This window comes from Megalopta genalis, chromosome 1 (assembly GCF_051020955.1).
Source record: "Megalopta genalis isolate 19385.01 chromosome 1, iyMegGena1_principal, whole genome shotgun sequence".
Lineage (NCBI taxonomy): Eukaryota > Metazoa > Arthropoda > Insecta > Hymenoptera > Halictidae > Megalopta > Megalopta genalis.
This window is the reverse complement of record NC_135013.1, coordinates 6,392,802-6,409,370: the sequence shown is the minus strand read 5'-3', so window position 1 is coordinate 6,409,370 and position 16,569 is coordinate 6,392,802. Positions and strand designations below refer to the sequence as shown.

At 39.8% G+C, this 16,569-nt stretch overlaps 1 protein-coding gene and 1 long non-coding RNA gene across 2 annotated transcripts in view; both read right to left on the bottom strand.

The window, feature by feature from the left end:
* LOC117228622 (dexamethasone-induced Ras-related protein 1) overlaps positions 1-10,867 on the bottom strand; it is a 192,236-nt gene extending 181,369 nt beyond the window's left edge. The window contains exon 1 of the mRNA XM_033484466.2: positions 10,775-10,867. The gene's annotated coding sequence lies outside the window, so the exon portion shown is untranslated. The remainder of the gene's footprint in view (positions 1-10,774) is intronic.
* A 4,515-nt stretch (positions 10,868-15,382) lies between these two features.
* On the bottom strand, positions 15,383-16,191 carry LOC143258877 (uncharacterized). Its single transcript, XR_013032807.1, has 3 exons — positions 16,033-16,191; positions 15,815-15,970; positions 15,383-15,625 (listed from the first exon to the last, which is right to left on the bottom strand). It is a non-coding gene; the product is annotated as an uncharacterized LOC143258877 (long non-coding RNA).
* Positions 16,192-16,569: the final 378 nt, after the last annotated feature.

The following is a 16,569-nucleotide window of genomic DNA, read 5'->3' as shown; positions in this document are numbered from 1 at the left end:
AAATTAATTAAATTATTAAAATGAAAAGAATTAATAAAAAAAACAAATAAAATTAATAAAATTGTAATAATTATATAATAATAAACGTGTTAACTATTATATAACTATAACTATTATATATAATATATTATATATAATCTATTTTATATTTATTTTATATTTATTTTTATTTATAATCTATTTATTAGATTATATATAATAGATTATATAAAATATTATGTATAACTATAACTATTATATAATAGTTAACAATTCGTGAGATGTTAGCGGTACAAAATGTCGTACTTATCACCAGGGACAATATCCATTTTACGAAGATATCCATTTTATAGATTTTCAAACGAAATATTTTCATCGCGCCTTCGTCACTGATTTCTGCGGTTCTTAAAATTGTATCTGCTTTGCGATCGATATTGTGTCGAATGCATAAATAAATTCCGATGCAGCTAGATTGAATCTATTGTTCGTATCTACCCGCTGCGAGTCGCCGGGACAAACGAGGTTGATAGATAAGGGTTCAATATAAATAAAATAAAAATACTAAATACAATATTAAAGAAAAGAAAACAAAATAATAAATAAATAAAAATATAATTAAATACTAAGATACTAAATAAAATATTCAAGAAAATAAAACAAAATAATAAATAAATAAAAATATAACTAAATACTAAAATACTAAATAAAATATTAAAGAAAAGGAAACAAAATAATAAAAAAATATATATAATTAAATACTAAAATACTAAATAAAATATTAAAGAAAAGAAGACAAAATAATAAATAATTAAAAATATAACTAAATACTAAAATATCAGATAAAACATTAAGATGAAATACTAAATACAATATTAAAGAAAGGAAAACAAAATAATGAATAAATAAAAATATAATTAAATACTAAAATACGAAATAAAATATTAAAGAAAAGAAAACAAAACAATAAATAAATAAAAATATAATTAAATACTAAAATATCAGATAAGACATTAAGATGAAATATGAAATAAGATATTCAAATGAAATATTAAATAAAATGTATTTAATGTTAAAAATAAAAGAAAACGAAAAATAAATATCTGATAAAGGAAACGGAAGTGATTTACGACTCGACCTAACGTAGCCTCACGGAATTGAAAAAGTTATTAACAGATAATCTACTGCCGGGGAACATTTTCTTCTCGCATTCGTAAGATATTGCTTTCCCGAGGGTGGAAGACATTTACGGCTTTCATGCGTCGAGCACTCGCTGCGTATACAGTCTGCTAAAAGATGCATGCACGTCGGGTTAAATATTTAGCAAAGAGCACCGCAAACTGATCGAATCAACCACCGAACGAGCCTGGAAAAATTACGCTTTCCCGAGCGATCTCGCGCGATGAGTCGTCGCAGCAGTAAATTATTAATTAAGAAGAAATACACGGAGGATTCAGATTTTTGCGAAATTCGCGATGTTTGAGCTGTGGTAATTTCGCGAGAGAGGGTCGCAGAGCCGTGATCTTGGACTTGTTTTAAAGCTTGAAGCCTGTACTTTTGTAATGCATAATTCATTTTTTAGTGACGCGCTTTTCAAGTATGCGAGCGGTGAGAAACGGGCGACACGATTTTTCTTGGAAATTGTGCAGATTGTAACCTCTGTAAAATCATTGGAAAAATTGTTTTCGCGACCGAATCTACCCGTAAATATAAAGATCGAAGATTCCCCTTCACGACGACTCTCTTTACAACGGAGCGTGCGATATGTTTTAGTCGTTTTTACGCAGCAAAAATGGCGAGCAAGTTGGGCCGTGTAAAGCCCTCGGGGGGTACTTTACAGTGCTGCGCAGTTTGCAGTGAACCTTTCATTCAAAGTTCGATAAAACGACCAAAAATATCCTACGCTGCGGAAGCGAGGCTTAGAGCATCGAATCTATAGGACACTCGGTCCATAAATCAATTTCTCTAAATAAATAAACGGACCTTAGAATCTTACCTGAAAGAAGTAAAATAATTCAACGAATATATTCAATGAATAAAAAATCGAATGCGATCATCTCGAAGGTTCGTCGAAATCGCATCGTGAAGACAAAAATTCTGATTGGTCCACTGGTAACATAAATAACAATTAGACTGCGGTTTTTTATGCATTTGTGACAAAAGTAGATCAAATACAAAGCAGTAAAAGCTTTTAACATTGGAACTACCGAGCACTGAACGTTACTAATTTATATTGTTTTATAAGAATGACAAGAATGGATTCATTTGAACTTCCTGCAATTTTTATTACAATATGTGTTTCAATAAAAAAAAGTTGATATACAAATTTCTAACAATTACATTTTTATGGTATCAAGGATTGCAAAAGAACAAATCGGAAACCAGTCATTGTTAATGACTGAGAATACAAAACTAAATTAGTTCTAGTGTTAAAGAATTTTAAAATGCTGTTGCATTATTTTAAACTCGATTGCTTAATTAGAGAAAGGAAGGGACGTCTGTGTAGCTTTCTTTATCTTATAGTTAATGCAGACAATTTTTATTTTGCCTAAAAGAAAGAGTCAGAAACCAGTTATTTTGACTCGCGTGGTATTTCTAGTGTTAAAGAATTCGAAAATACAGTTGTACTATTTTAAACTCAATTGCATAATTAAAGGAACGAAGAAATGTCTGTTTAGCTTTTTTTACCTTACAATTAACGCAAACAATTTTTATCTCGTCTAAAAGAAAAATCAGAAACCAGTCATTTTGACTTACGTAGTAGTTCTAGTGTTAAAGAATTCGAAAATACTATCATATTATTTTAAACTCAATCGCACAATTAAAGAAACAAAGAAACGTCTGCGTAGCTTTTTCACCTTACAATTGATACAAACAATTTTTATCTTGCCTAAAAGAAAAATCAGAAACCAGTCATTTTGACTTACGTAGTAGTTCTAGTGTTAAAGAATTCGAAAATACTATCATATTATTTTAAACTCAATCGCACAATTAAAGAAACAAAGAAACGTCTGCGTAGCTTTTTCACCTTACAATTAATACAAACAATTTTTATCTTGCCTAAAAGAAAAATCAGAAAACAGTCATTTTGACTCGCGTAGTAGTTCTAGTGTTAAAGAATTCGAAAATACTGTTGTACTATTTTAAACTCAATCGCATAATTAAAGAAACGAAGAAACGTCTGCGTAGATTTTTCACCTTGCAATTAACGCAAACAATTTTTATCTCGCCCAAAAGAAAAATCAGAAACCAGTCATTTTAACTTACGTAGTAGTTCTAGTGTTAAAGAATTCGAAAATACTATCATATTATTTTAAACTCAATCGCATAACTAAAGTAACAAAGAAACGTCTGCGTAGATTTTTCACCTTGCAATTAACGCAAACAATTTTTATCTCGCCCAAAAGAAAAATCAGAAACCAGTCATTTTAACTTACGTAGTATTTCTAGTGTTAAAGAATTCGAAAATACTATCATATTATTTTAAACTCAATCGCACAATTAAAGAAACAAAGAAACGTCTGCGTAGCTTTTTCACCTTACAATTAATACAAACAATTTTTATCTTGCCTAAAAGAAAAATCAGAAAACAGTCATTTTGACTCGCGTAGTAGTTCTAGTGTTAAAGAATTCGAAAATACTGTTGTACTATTTTAAACTCAATCGCATAATTAAAGAAACGAAGAAACGTCTGCGTAGATTTTTCACCTTGCAATTAACGCAAACAATTTTTATCTCGCCCAAAAGAAAAATCAGAAACCAGTCATTTTAACTTACGTAGTAGTTCTAGTGTTAAAGAATTCGAAAATACTATCATATTATTTTAAACTCAATCGCACAATTAAAGAAACAAAGAAACGTCTGCGTAGCTTTTTCACCTTACAATTAATACAAACAATTTTTATCTTGCCTAAAAGAAAAATCAGAAAACAGTCATTTTGACTCGCGTAGTAGTTCTAGTGTTAAAGAATTCGAAAATACTGTTGTACTATTTTAAACTCAATCGCATAATTAAAGAAACGAAGAAACGTCTGCGTAGATTTTTCACCTTGCAATTAACGCAAACAATTTTTATCTCGCCCAAAAGAAAAATCAGAAACCAGTCATTTTAACTTACGTAGTAGTTCTAGTGTTAAAGAATTCGAAAATACTATCATATTATTTTAAACTCAATCGCATAACTAAAGTAACAAAGAAACGTCTGCGTAGATTTTTCACCTTGCAATTAACGCAAACAATTTTTATCTCGCCCAAAAGAAAAATCAGAAACCAGTCATTTTAACTTACGTAGTATTTCTAGTGTTAAAGAATTCGAAAATACTATCATATTATTTTAAACTCAATCGCATAACTAAAGTAACAAAGAAACGTCTGCCTAGCTTTTTCACCTTACAATTGAAACGGCCAATTTTTCAGAGAATTTTTTCGCACAAAGATCCGCGGTTCAATAATTACTCGGTTCACCCTGCGCATTAAACTGTTCAAGTAAGTCCCGCGTATATCCCGGCTTAATATTTCACGTAACATTCCAAGCAACATTCACGGTCTTGCGAGACTGAGAAAACCCGTGCTCCCGGAGCCCATTTACTGCAGAGCCCCGGCCAAGAATGATCGTTCCCGTCGTAAAATATTCAGGGAACTAAGCCGCTGGCCGGCCGGATGGAAGCGAGCGGAAACGCGGGATGCAGATTGCAGGCGGCGCACGTGCCGCAGATTGGTAGCTTCTTGTTGAATAACAAAGAGTCGATGCGGTGTATGAGGTCGGCGGGCGTGCGAAGCGGCTCTCTCCGTTTGTTCGACGGTGCAACAAGTCGGGTTAACAGCTGTTTCAAGCCGCGTGCAGTCACAGGTACTCCGGTTTTGGCCGGCGTCCAACTTCGGTTTACGATGCCGCCTCGCTGCGCCTCGCCACGCCGCTAAAACCAGCCCCATTGTGTCCCGTGAACGACGAGATATACTTCCCGACTCGGGTAACAGCTATAACGCGAGCATAATCGGCTGTCAAATCGGCTCCGATCGCGGCCGGATCCAGAGCCGGGCCAATCGGCGCGCAGTGGGCCGGATCGAGGATTTTAGTGACTTTTCGACAAAAACCTAATTTTCTCATGTCCAGTCAATTTTTATCGCTTGTTAAATGTCCGTTACCCTCGACAGTGGGAATATTAATAAAAATGATCGTAAATCGTAATAGATACGACAATTTGAACATTCTGAGCGCTACATTTGACGCCAGAAAATATGCTTCTTTTCCTCGCAATGTCCCGACGAACCTAATTAACTTTTTCCTTTGCTTTCTTTTTTAACATTAACAGGCAATACTTGCCGTTGGGAAACAGTAGCTTGAATTAAGATTATCGTATCCTATATATGAGAAATATAATGTTCAATCAAATGCAAAAAGTGTAGAAATTCTTTGCATTCGGCAAGGAATATCTTTTGACACCCAAGGAATCACGGTTTCGGACAAACGGTATATTTTCAGGATACTTTCCTCTACATAATTCTGTAGAAGTTACATACCGAGACGAACCAGATTGCAAATTATTACGTTTTAAAGATATCAACGTTACGTTACTTCGAGATTAAAGATATCGAAGATAATCTCTCTGTGTTCCAGTCAGTATTACAGAACGCTTCTTCGTCTGTAAATCGACGGATATTGAAAATTTTTAATTACTCCATATAACATGAAAAATATAAGTAAACGAAACAAACTTTGTAACATTACAATACTAACGTACCTGGAATTACTAGTGGGTCCTCGTAACCAGTGTGGGTGCAATAAATATATAAATATATAATATATAAATAATATAATACGCGTCCCAGAAAAAGTTCTCTGTGTGCATCGCATGTAGTCGGTAAATTTCAACAGTTCGAACTTTCGATAAAATGTAGAGTACGAGAAACGGTAACAAAATGGTAAGATTAATTAACATACTCTACATTTTATCGAAAGTTTGAACTGTCGAAATTTACCAACTACATACAATGCATACAGAGACCTTTTTCTAGGACTTTCTACTTTATTGCACGCACACTGGTTAAGAGGACCCACTAGTAATTCCAGGCACGTTAGTATTGTAATGTTACAAAATAGTTTGTAACATTATATTTGAACAATTTTCTTTTTCACAAAAAATGTCAATGAAAATTAATTGAAAATTATCGTTTAACAGATGTAAAAAAGATTTAATTATCTACAGTTGAAAGTAACTATTTTTTAAATATTTTTTGGTGAAAATTTCATTGCAATATCTTTGATGATTGAAAAGTTATAACAGAATGTCACTGAATTTCTCGGTCCAGCCCACTGTGCGGCGGCGCCGATTCCGCTCCGACAGGCTTCGAAAACGCTCGAGAAACTTGCGTTCCAATCTCGGCGCGCCGAATCGCGCGACTAAATCGTAATATCATAGTTTCGGAAAACATTTAAATGATTTTCGCTGCGTTGGCTTTTAATATTCCTGACGCTTTCGATAGTCGCTCGCGCGCGCGCTGCGACGAGAATTGTTTCCGATCGGACGGCAGATTCGATTCGTATCGGGCTCGACGCCTATGCCGGACCGTTTATCGTCGCGCATCGACTTTGCACATAAATCTTTCCTGGCCGATTGTTGTCGCGTTTTCGCTGTTGCAAAAATAAAAGGTGGCGAACGACGCGAGCAACGCGAAATTACTGCTTCGGGTTGTTCGTCTGGTTAAATTTAAGTCTGCTCGAAGTTGCACGTTAGAATACCAGCTGTTGGACCGGGACCGTGTGTTTTATAAGTTATTTGTTGAGTAGTATAGCGTAGTGTGTAATTTTAAATAGTGTTTAAATAGTATTTTTAATAGTAATTTTAAATAGCATTAAATTTCGAAATAGTATAGTCTCGGACTAGGTTTACGAACGCATCGTGGATCTATATCTATATTTATTATTATTGTTACATCATTGTACATCTTTATTTATTATTATTCTATATTTATTATTATTGTTATCAATAGAAGTCCTTCGTTACGAAAAAGTATATAGTAATTTCTCTCCGCGGTTTTTCTTGCCTGACTCATAGCCAAACTGACCATTTTATGTCTTCCAGGAATTATAATATTTATAATATTCATAATACTTATAATATTTATAATATTTATAATATTCATAATACTTATAATATTTATATTTATAATATTCATAATACTTATAATATTTATAATATTTATAATAATCATAATATTTATAGTAATCATAATATTTATAATATTTATAATACTTATAATAATCATAATATTTATAATATTTATAATAATCATAATATTTATAATATTTATAATAATCATAATATATTTATAGTATTTATAGTATTTATAATATTTATAGCATTTATAACATTTATAGTATTTATAGTATTTATAATATTTATAGTATTTATAGTATTTATAGTATTTATAGTATTTATAGTATTTACAATATTTATAATAATTATAATAATTATATTTATAATATTTATATAGAATTATAATTATAATATTGTTTTCCGTCGACCCTTAGCATCGCCGTAGCAACAAACTACGCTTAGGCGTAGCAAATTCTCAGGGAAATTCACAGCAACCCGAAATTTGGCATTTCCGGGACGAATTACCGAACCCCGATTCTTCTCTCTTAAAAAAAAATCCTGCGCCGCTTGTTAACGATCCCGTAACGCCCCGCTCCGTCCGAAATTACCATAAAACAGGGAATCGCAGATCGAGTTAACGACCACTGGCCGTAACGCAAAACCCCGCGTATCTTGATCCAGCGGCGCACGCCATCGGATCGGTTCGTCAACGAGGATCAGATTGCAAAAGGAACGAGCGATCGATGAACGGCCAGGCGAAGTGCGGGCTCGCGAATAACGGCTCCTGCAACGAGCCGAGGCCGTGTCCGGTTTCGCGATAAGAACGAAATCTCGGGGCCCGAGAGGTCCCCGCGAATGGTTAATCAAGGTGAATGGTCGACCGCCCGAGGAGCGGCGGATCGCGCGCCTAATTGCTGCTCGATACAACACCTCCCCGGAACTGTCTCGCACAGCTAGTACCATTAACTGGACATTATTCGCGGATTCCTCCATAGTCTCCGATCTCTAAATTCGCGGCTAATGGGATGAACGAAATCTCGGGGCCCGAGAAGTCCCCGCGAATGGTTAATCAAGGTGATCGCGGCTCCGCGGAACGCGCGCCTAATTGATGCTCGATACAACACCTCCCCGGAACTGTCTCGCACAGCTAGTACCATTAACTGGACATTATTCGCGGATTCCTCCATAGTCTCCGATCTCTAAATTCGCGGCTAACGGGATGAACGAAATCTCGGGGCCCGAGAAGTCCCCGCGAAAAGTTAATCAAGGTCGACCGCCTCGAGGAGCGGCGGATCGCGGCAGCCAATTCGCGGCCCCGCGGAACGCGCGCCTAATTGATGCTCGATACAACCCCTCCCCGGAACTGTCTCGCACAGCTAGTACCATTAACTGAGCATTATTCGCGGGTTCCTCCATAGTCTCCGATCTCTAAATTCACGGCTAACAGGATGACAGACGACCGGGTCGTTAACGGAGGCAATCTTCCAGCGACTCGAACGCCGCGCTCCGCTCTTGAATATTTCAATCTTGCGCCTCGGGGAGGATCAAAGAAAGTGGACCGGCACATTCTCCCAAAGAGGCTCGACCGGAAGGTACCTACGTGTCGGAGAAGCGATTAATGATCGCATGACGGCGGATCAGGGAAATACAGTAATGTCTCCCTTACTGACGCTCCGATTGTGCAGAAAAATGGACAATTCGGGAAGAGGAGACGCGATTATTCGAGCCTTGCAGCTCGTTTTTATAGTTGTTGACAATTGATGACCATAAAAGACGAACCACAAGACTCGAACAATTCGTAACTATAAAAGCGAACTACAAGGCTCGAATTGTCGCGTCTCCTGTTCCCAAAATTGTCCATTTCTGTGGCAATCCGAGCGTCAATTAGATAATCGTATCTCCTCTTCCAAAATTCTCTATTTTTGTGGACAATCTGAGCGTCAATTAGAGAGATGTTACTGTATACGGTAATGTCTCCCTTACTGACGCTCAGATTGTCCACTAAAATGGACAATCTGGGAAGAGGAGATACGATTATTTGAGGCCCGCAACTCGTTCTTATAATTGTTGACAATTCGTAACTATACAAACGAACCGCAAGAATAATCGTGTCTCCTTTTCCAAAATTGTCCATTTTCGTGGACAATCTGAGCGTCAATTAGGGAGACATTACTGTACGTTCCATTGTTTCGCGATTGAAGATGGAAGCGTTCGTTTGCGGAGCGGAAGAACGTCGTTCAATGGTCGCTAAACGGTCAACGAAACGTCGTAAATCAAGCGGAACTTCGGTTATTCGTCTTCGTTTTCGTCTTCGCCGTCGAACGGACGATTACCTGAAAGTGCGAGATATTCTTGGATAACTCTAGGTTGAACCGCAGCTCTAACGATAACTCATTTTTCCGAGTCATTCGCGTTCGAGCGAGTCGTGCCATCGCAAAATCGAGTCCGAAAACCGTGAAGATACTACTAAATTACTACTACTAAATTACTATACTACACGGCCCTTTAAGGATCACCCGAAAGTACGATAGATTCCTGGATAACTCCAGGTTGCACCGCAGCTCTAACGATAACTCATTTTTCCGAGTGACTCGGGTTCAAGCGAGTCGTGCGATCGCAAGTTTGTATTAAAATACCGTGGAGATACTACCAAACTACTACTACTAAACTACTATACTACACGGCCCTTCAACAATTACCCGAAAGTACGATATATTCCTGGATAACTCCAGTTTGAACCGCTGCTCTAACGATAACTCATTTCTCCGAGTGACTTGCGTTCGAGCGAGTCGTGCCATCGCAAGTTTGTATTAAAAAACCGTGGAGATACTACCAAACTGCTACTACTAAACTACTATACTACACGGCCCTTCAATGATCACCTAAAAGTACGATATATTCCTGGGTAACTCTAGGTTGAACCGCAGCTCTAACGAGAACTCATTTCTCCGAGTGACTCGCGTTCGAGCGAGTCGTGCGATGGCAAGTTTGTATTAAAAAACCGTGGAGATACTACCAAACTACTACTACTAAACTACTATACTACACGGCCCTTAAACGATCACCTAAAAGTACGATAGATTCCTGGATAACTCCAGGTTGAACCGCAGCTCTAACGATAACTCATTTCTCCGAGTGACTCGCGTTCGAGCGAGTCGTGCCATCGCAAGTTTGTATTAAAAAACCGTGGAGATACTACCAAACTACTACTACTAAACTACTATACTACACGGCCCTTCAATGATCACCTAAAAGTACGATATATTCCTGGGTAACTCTAGGTTGAACCGCAGCTCTAACGAGAACTCATTTCTCCGAGTGACTCGCGTTCGAGCGAGTCGTGCGATGGCAAGTTTGTATTAAAAAACCGTGGAGATACTACCAAACTACTACTACTAAACTACTATACTACACGGCCCTTAAACGATCACCCGAAATTACGATATATTCCTGGATAACTCCAGTTTGAACCGCTGCTCTAACGATAACTCATTTCTCCGAGTGACTCGCGTTCGAGCGAGCCATGCCATCGCAAGTTCGCGTCCGAAAACCGTGAAGATACTATCAAACTACTATACTACACGGCCTTTTAACCATCACCCGAAAGTACGATATATTCCTGGATAACTCCAAGTTGAACCGCAAAGAGCTCTCCGACTCGGACGTGGCCTAAGCGATCGTAGGATCCGTGGCGCACTCACCTCAGGAACGTGGACAGAGCTTCGCAAGGTGAAAAGCTGTGCTGCAGGGTGTGAGACATGCACCGCTCTCCCGGCCTGGAGGACCCGTTCAAGGTCCTGGTCGCAGGTCGTTCCGCAGCACCGTCGATCCTTGCACCTCCACTTCGTCGAACAGCACCGGGACGGCACGGGACGGGACGCGACGGGACGGGACAGGCACGGGACACCGACTACCGAGACTACAGGCTACGTACTACTACCGACTACACCGAGCAGCAACTTCCTGGACTGTTGGGCTTCAGCACTGTATCCGAGACGGGTCTACTGTAACGACGGCGGACTGACGGATCCCGCGGTCCTCGGGCTCCCTCTCATTGATCTCGCGACATCATCGGCCACGCGATTATCCGCACGAGGCTCACCGAGACGAACCGCCGAGGAGCTGAGAGGAGCTGAGAGGAGCGACGCCGGTGCGAAACGCTGACTGAACCACTGGCGAACCGCCGAGGGGTGGTCCGTATCGTGGAGGTCTACTCTCTCTCCCGCTCCGCACCGCTCCGCTTCGCCGCCGCTTCGCCGCCGCTTCGCCTCCTCTCCCCACCAGGCGGCCACGATGCCACTGTTTTCCACGTTCACCCCTTCCGCACCGGTGTCCCTGTCACCTGTTCCCTGGCCCTTCGTTCTCATTCACACCCCCTGTTATCTGTCGCGACGCGTCCGCCGGGTTTCTCTCTGCCGACTCCGACTCCTCGCGGACCAACCCACCCCCGCGCCCTCCGGACTATCCCACCGTCCTACCCCGGTCACCCGCTTTCCTGTTGCTCTCCGCCACCCTCTCTAATCGTAAGTAGGCTTCTCCGTTGCTCCCTGTTCCTTCCTTCCTTCCCGATCGCTGTGAACCACCCCTCAGCCGCTGTTTTCAGCCGCTCCACGGCGCGCGTCGCGCGTCCCGATCTGCACGCACGTCGCAGGCAACAGAGCTGATCCTGCGATCCTGCGCGATACCGACAGGTGCAGGCTGCCCCGTGCCAGATACGGGCTGCTGCCGCTGCTACCGACCACGGAATTCACCGCTCCCTGCGTGAACAATGCGGGGAAACGCGCGCGGCCCCGTTTCTGCCGCGCGAACGATCCTCGCAGGTGCGCTAAAGAAAAAGCTACCCGCTGCGGGCTCGCTCGAGGAATTTTCGACGGGGTCGCGATGATGCTCGCCTGAGGATTATTATTATAATCGTCTGAGGATTATTGTTTCCTGTTTATTGGAACAGTTTCGATGATGCTGGTTTTTGTTTTTGAGTTGGTGCGAGATTTGGTAACCGAGCTTTCGGGGTTGTTTCGGGTCGCGATTTCGGACGCTGCTAGTTTGATTCCGAGGCCGGGACTTCAGCCCTTGCGCTGCAATGTCGTCGCGGAATAGTATCGATGTTTTAACGCTTGATTTACGGAACACTGGAAGCAGCTGTCTTATGTTAGTTTGTTAGTAAAGTAACGTTGTTAGTAAAGTAACGATGAGACATTGGTTGTAATTTTGAAGGAGTGTTGTATTTATTTTGTATTTATTAGTATTATTAGTAGTGTTAGCTCTTTTATTACTAGTAGTATTTATTAGAATTATTAGCATTATTAGTTTTTATTATTAGTAGTATTTATTAGTATTATCAGTTTTTTTTATTATTAGTAGTATTTATTAGTAGTATTTATTAGTATTATTAGTTTTTATTATTAGTAGTATTTATTAGTATTATTAGTTTTTATTATTAGAAGTATTTATTAGTATTATTAGCATTATTAGTTTCCATTAGTATTATATTTATTTATTTATTTGTGTATATGGGTAATAAAAATCCATTTTACAATAAATATCAAAAACTGATCACGAATCATGAATCATTTGAATATATCGTGTAAATAACTCGTAAATGTACCTTTGCCAAATCCGAATAATCGTAAATTAAGAAATGAAAAAAAAGACTAGTTAACCCTATCTAAAACTAGTGTTAAAAGGGATCTTGAAAATGCAAGAGACGTTGTTCCGATATTTTTCGAACCAACGTGAAATTTTGTTTTCCGCGTAATCTTTTCAGCATGTAAATTGAAGCAATCGAGTCTTTTGAAAGCACGCAGCACGATGCAGTCCACGATGCTGCGTCACGAACATGAAACCATTAATGCGTCAGGGTGTTAAAAATTTCGAAATTTTTTTTATGGAAGGGTTCCGGCTTTTCCGGTCAGGCGGTCTTGCCGATGCGATCGTAATTCATTCGCAGGCGTGCCACCGCAGCTCGCAAACTCCGACATTTCCTCCTGACGTGGGTGAGCAGCGGGGTTGATGGATGCCTCGAGATAGAGTGAAACTTTAGCTGTGCGTACGATCATTCCGTGGGATCGTAAAAAAGACGCTTTCTGCATGGAGCACGGCGAACGTAATGCTATACGGCACAACGATGGCTGGGAATTTTAGAAAAAAAAAATAAGTTTCAGGATTCTAACGTGTTTTTTCGTCATTTTTCATATGCATCAAGTAGATCTCGGACAACATTATACAATAACGATATTGTCGAGGAAATATTATTAACGATAATTAACTATTAACAATACCAGGATGAGCTAGGTATCGACTTATCGACAGAAGGGTTGAAAGAACATGGTGTACCTAAAGGGGCACACGTCAAATGATATAGGAAATAGCAGAACAAAGAAACCTATCCGATACGATTTTCGAAACATAAAATTCTTCCTTTTTTTAAATTACGAGCTTTCAAATCTCAGGTGAGATTTATTCGCCGTACAGTGAAGCGAGTGTACCTAATTATCGAAATACATAGTGTATCCCAAAATTATACAAGCCAGAAATGAGGGATTCCTGACGTGATTTGAAGCAACTTTTTCCTTAGCGAAAATGCAATCCGCGGCTCCGTCTACGAGTTATTAGCAAAAAAGCAGTGACCAATAAGAGGCGGGCGCTAGACGGCGCTAGGCGGCCGAGCCAGTGAGCGGAACTAAGCTCCGACCGTTCGTTGGCTCGCGCCCGCCTCGCGCCAGCCGATCTCGCCTCCTATTGGTCACCGTTTTTCGTTAATAACTCGCAAACGAAGCCGCGGATAGCATTTTCGCTAAGGAGAAAGTTGCTCAAGATGATCTCAGGAATCCCTCGTTTCAATAACTTTGGGACATCTAGTATAAAATGTAAATTACTCCGACAGACTTTTTGACGGCCACTGTACCTTTAATCGAACGTTCGACAATTTCTGTCGAATACCTTCTGAAATTCGCGAGATAGCAGGATGTGCAAGCAATATTTCTTTGAACATTCTTCGCAGACGCCCGGAACCGTGAGATTTTTCGTGGGCCACGCGTGGCGGTCGCGTTTGACGAAGCCAAATGCCCGCGGACGTTTCAGCATTCGTATCGGAAATTCCCGTCGGAACGCACGACGTTCATTGTTCGCGCAATCCGACGATCGGTTTCCATAAATACAAAGTGTCAGGGGCCGTTTACATGGTATCGGGCCAAATGTCACCGCGGGCGGCCAATATTCGCTCGATAAACGTCACCAGGCTCGTGTAACAGTTAACAGTCCGCGTTTCAACAAGGACCCGCTCTTCCTTTTCGGATCGAAACGGCCGGGAGTTCGACGTGCGACGTCAATGCGTGCACACGAGCGTAATCGACGCCTCCGTGACACCGTTTGTTATAATTGTGATCGGCCGCTGCGCCCGGTGACCTTCTCCGGATCTCTTTGGCACATCGATCCGGCGACATTTTGACGTTGTCGGTACAGGAACGCGACGCGCAGAAATCGATTTCTTTTTTGTCACGTTGATCGATTGGTTCGTGAAAGAAATACAATCGTCGAAATAATATGCAACGAAACGATTTTATTGAAAATTTCATTCTAATAAAAGTTTACTCAGAAATCTTTCTTCGTGAAAGATTCCTATTTCTTATTCGAAGAAATCTTTCCTTCCAGCAGTTCGCTGCAAGAAAAACTACTTTTTATCTCGCAGGAATGTCGACGAGGACGCGTGTATAACCTAGTCTCAGAGCTGGCGATTAGATTACCGTATAATTTCCAAGAATAATATCAGAATTATCGCAAATAATTGTTTCGTATAATTGTGAAGTAAGATAACACGTTACTCGATGTAATTCTTCGAAAGCGATAATGGATTATATTTCGTGGAAGTTTCGAAGCTCTGTTCGAGGTCCGATCAGCGCCAATTGGCGTGTGGCGAAACACCGAAACTGTTAGCCAGAATCGAATGTCGGTATTTCGGCTAGCAGTTTCAGCGTTCTGCCGCTATACTGATCAATTGGCGCTGCGCGGACTCCGCACGGAGCTTCCATTTTTCTCCAGAAATGGCGTCACCGTCGTCCAGCATGTATGGGATGCCGCGTCGTTGACAATTAGAAAACACTAATTATCGCTAGATTATAGCGTAACGAAATGAACCAGAAGCGCGGCACTGTTTCTGTTGAATCTGCTGCATCGAGAAAATGTGAAAAGATTGTAACAGTTTCTTGGAAACTCGAAATCATGATTGGCAGATACGTTTTGGGTTTGTAGCAAATGTGTTAAATTCTGTGAATATACAATTAATGAGTAGTCGAAAAAGAAAGTGTACAGAGAACGTTGTAACTTACTGATTTATTGAAATATCTATGCTGTTACAGTATAGATATTATGCGTTAACAGCTACACGTAATATAATTATTACTACTTGTTACATCGAGTTCCACCCTTCGATAACAAGAATGATGTATACACATAACTCCGTATGTTCATGACTCTTTAATGTACATACTTTCTCTGCAATCTTGTAGGACCATCTTTATTGATAAGCTCAACTCTGGGATCGTCGGGTCTGTAAACTAAAGTTTTGCAAATGTTAGAAAACATAATTTCTTTTTTCACTTAAAAAGCATCGCTTCTAAGAACTCAAGGTCAAGGTAAACATGTGTTCAGCACACAAAATGAAACAACATAGATTCTTCCAGATTTGTAATTGCATAACAATGCAACCTAACCTGGCTAGAAATATTATAATATAAACAACTTACTAGTGATCTCACGAAAATACCGCGGTCGTTTGCGAAAATTCTTTCTAATATTACAAAATTCCGCCGAGACGATACCAAATAGACTCAAAAATCCGCAAAACACGATCTCTGGTGACTCCTTACATGCGACTCCATAAAAGTACCTTATTTTGTAAACTGAAATATCATGAAACGTTTAAAGATATTTCTTCCATCGTGTTTCGTTTCTTTCAACGTACCCCGGCTTTTGCCAACCAGTTTTTTGAAGTGCGGCGTTAGCGAATGTAATATTCCGAACTTCATTTTGACAAAATTATATCAGTTACGTTGTTCGTCTTTAACCTACACCGAGAACCACCGTGAACTGCGGGCTGCAGCAGACATTCGGTTGGGATCTCGAGCGATTCACGCGGGAGATTCAAATCGGGCGACTCTGAACACTCTTTAAAGGTAGTTCTTCCCGTTAACACTCGCGAGAGAATGAATAGCTCCGATTCCCAGCGATAACGATCATCGATCTCATCGTTAAAAATAACGAAGAGATCGCGACGATCAGTTGCATCCGTTCTGATTCTCTGCTCGCACGTTAGATACATATTTGTCCTCCTTGAATCGGTTACTTGTAACTGGAATTATCGTACGATCTATGTTCGAAATTGAACAGCCGAGACGATATTTAAGGACGGCGATCGCGTCGAAGTGTTTCGTTGTAAAGCAATATTACCGATATCATCGAGTTTTCAGATAACTAAAAATTCAATTCCAGTCGAATCGCG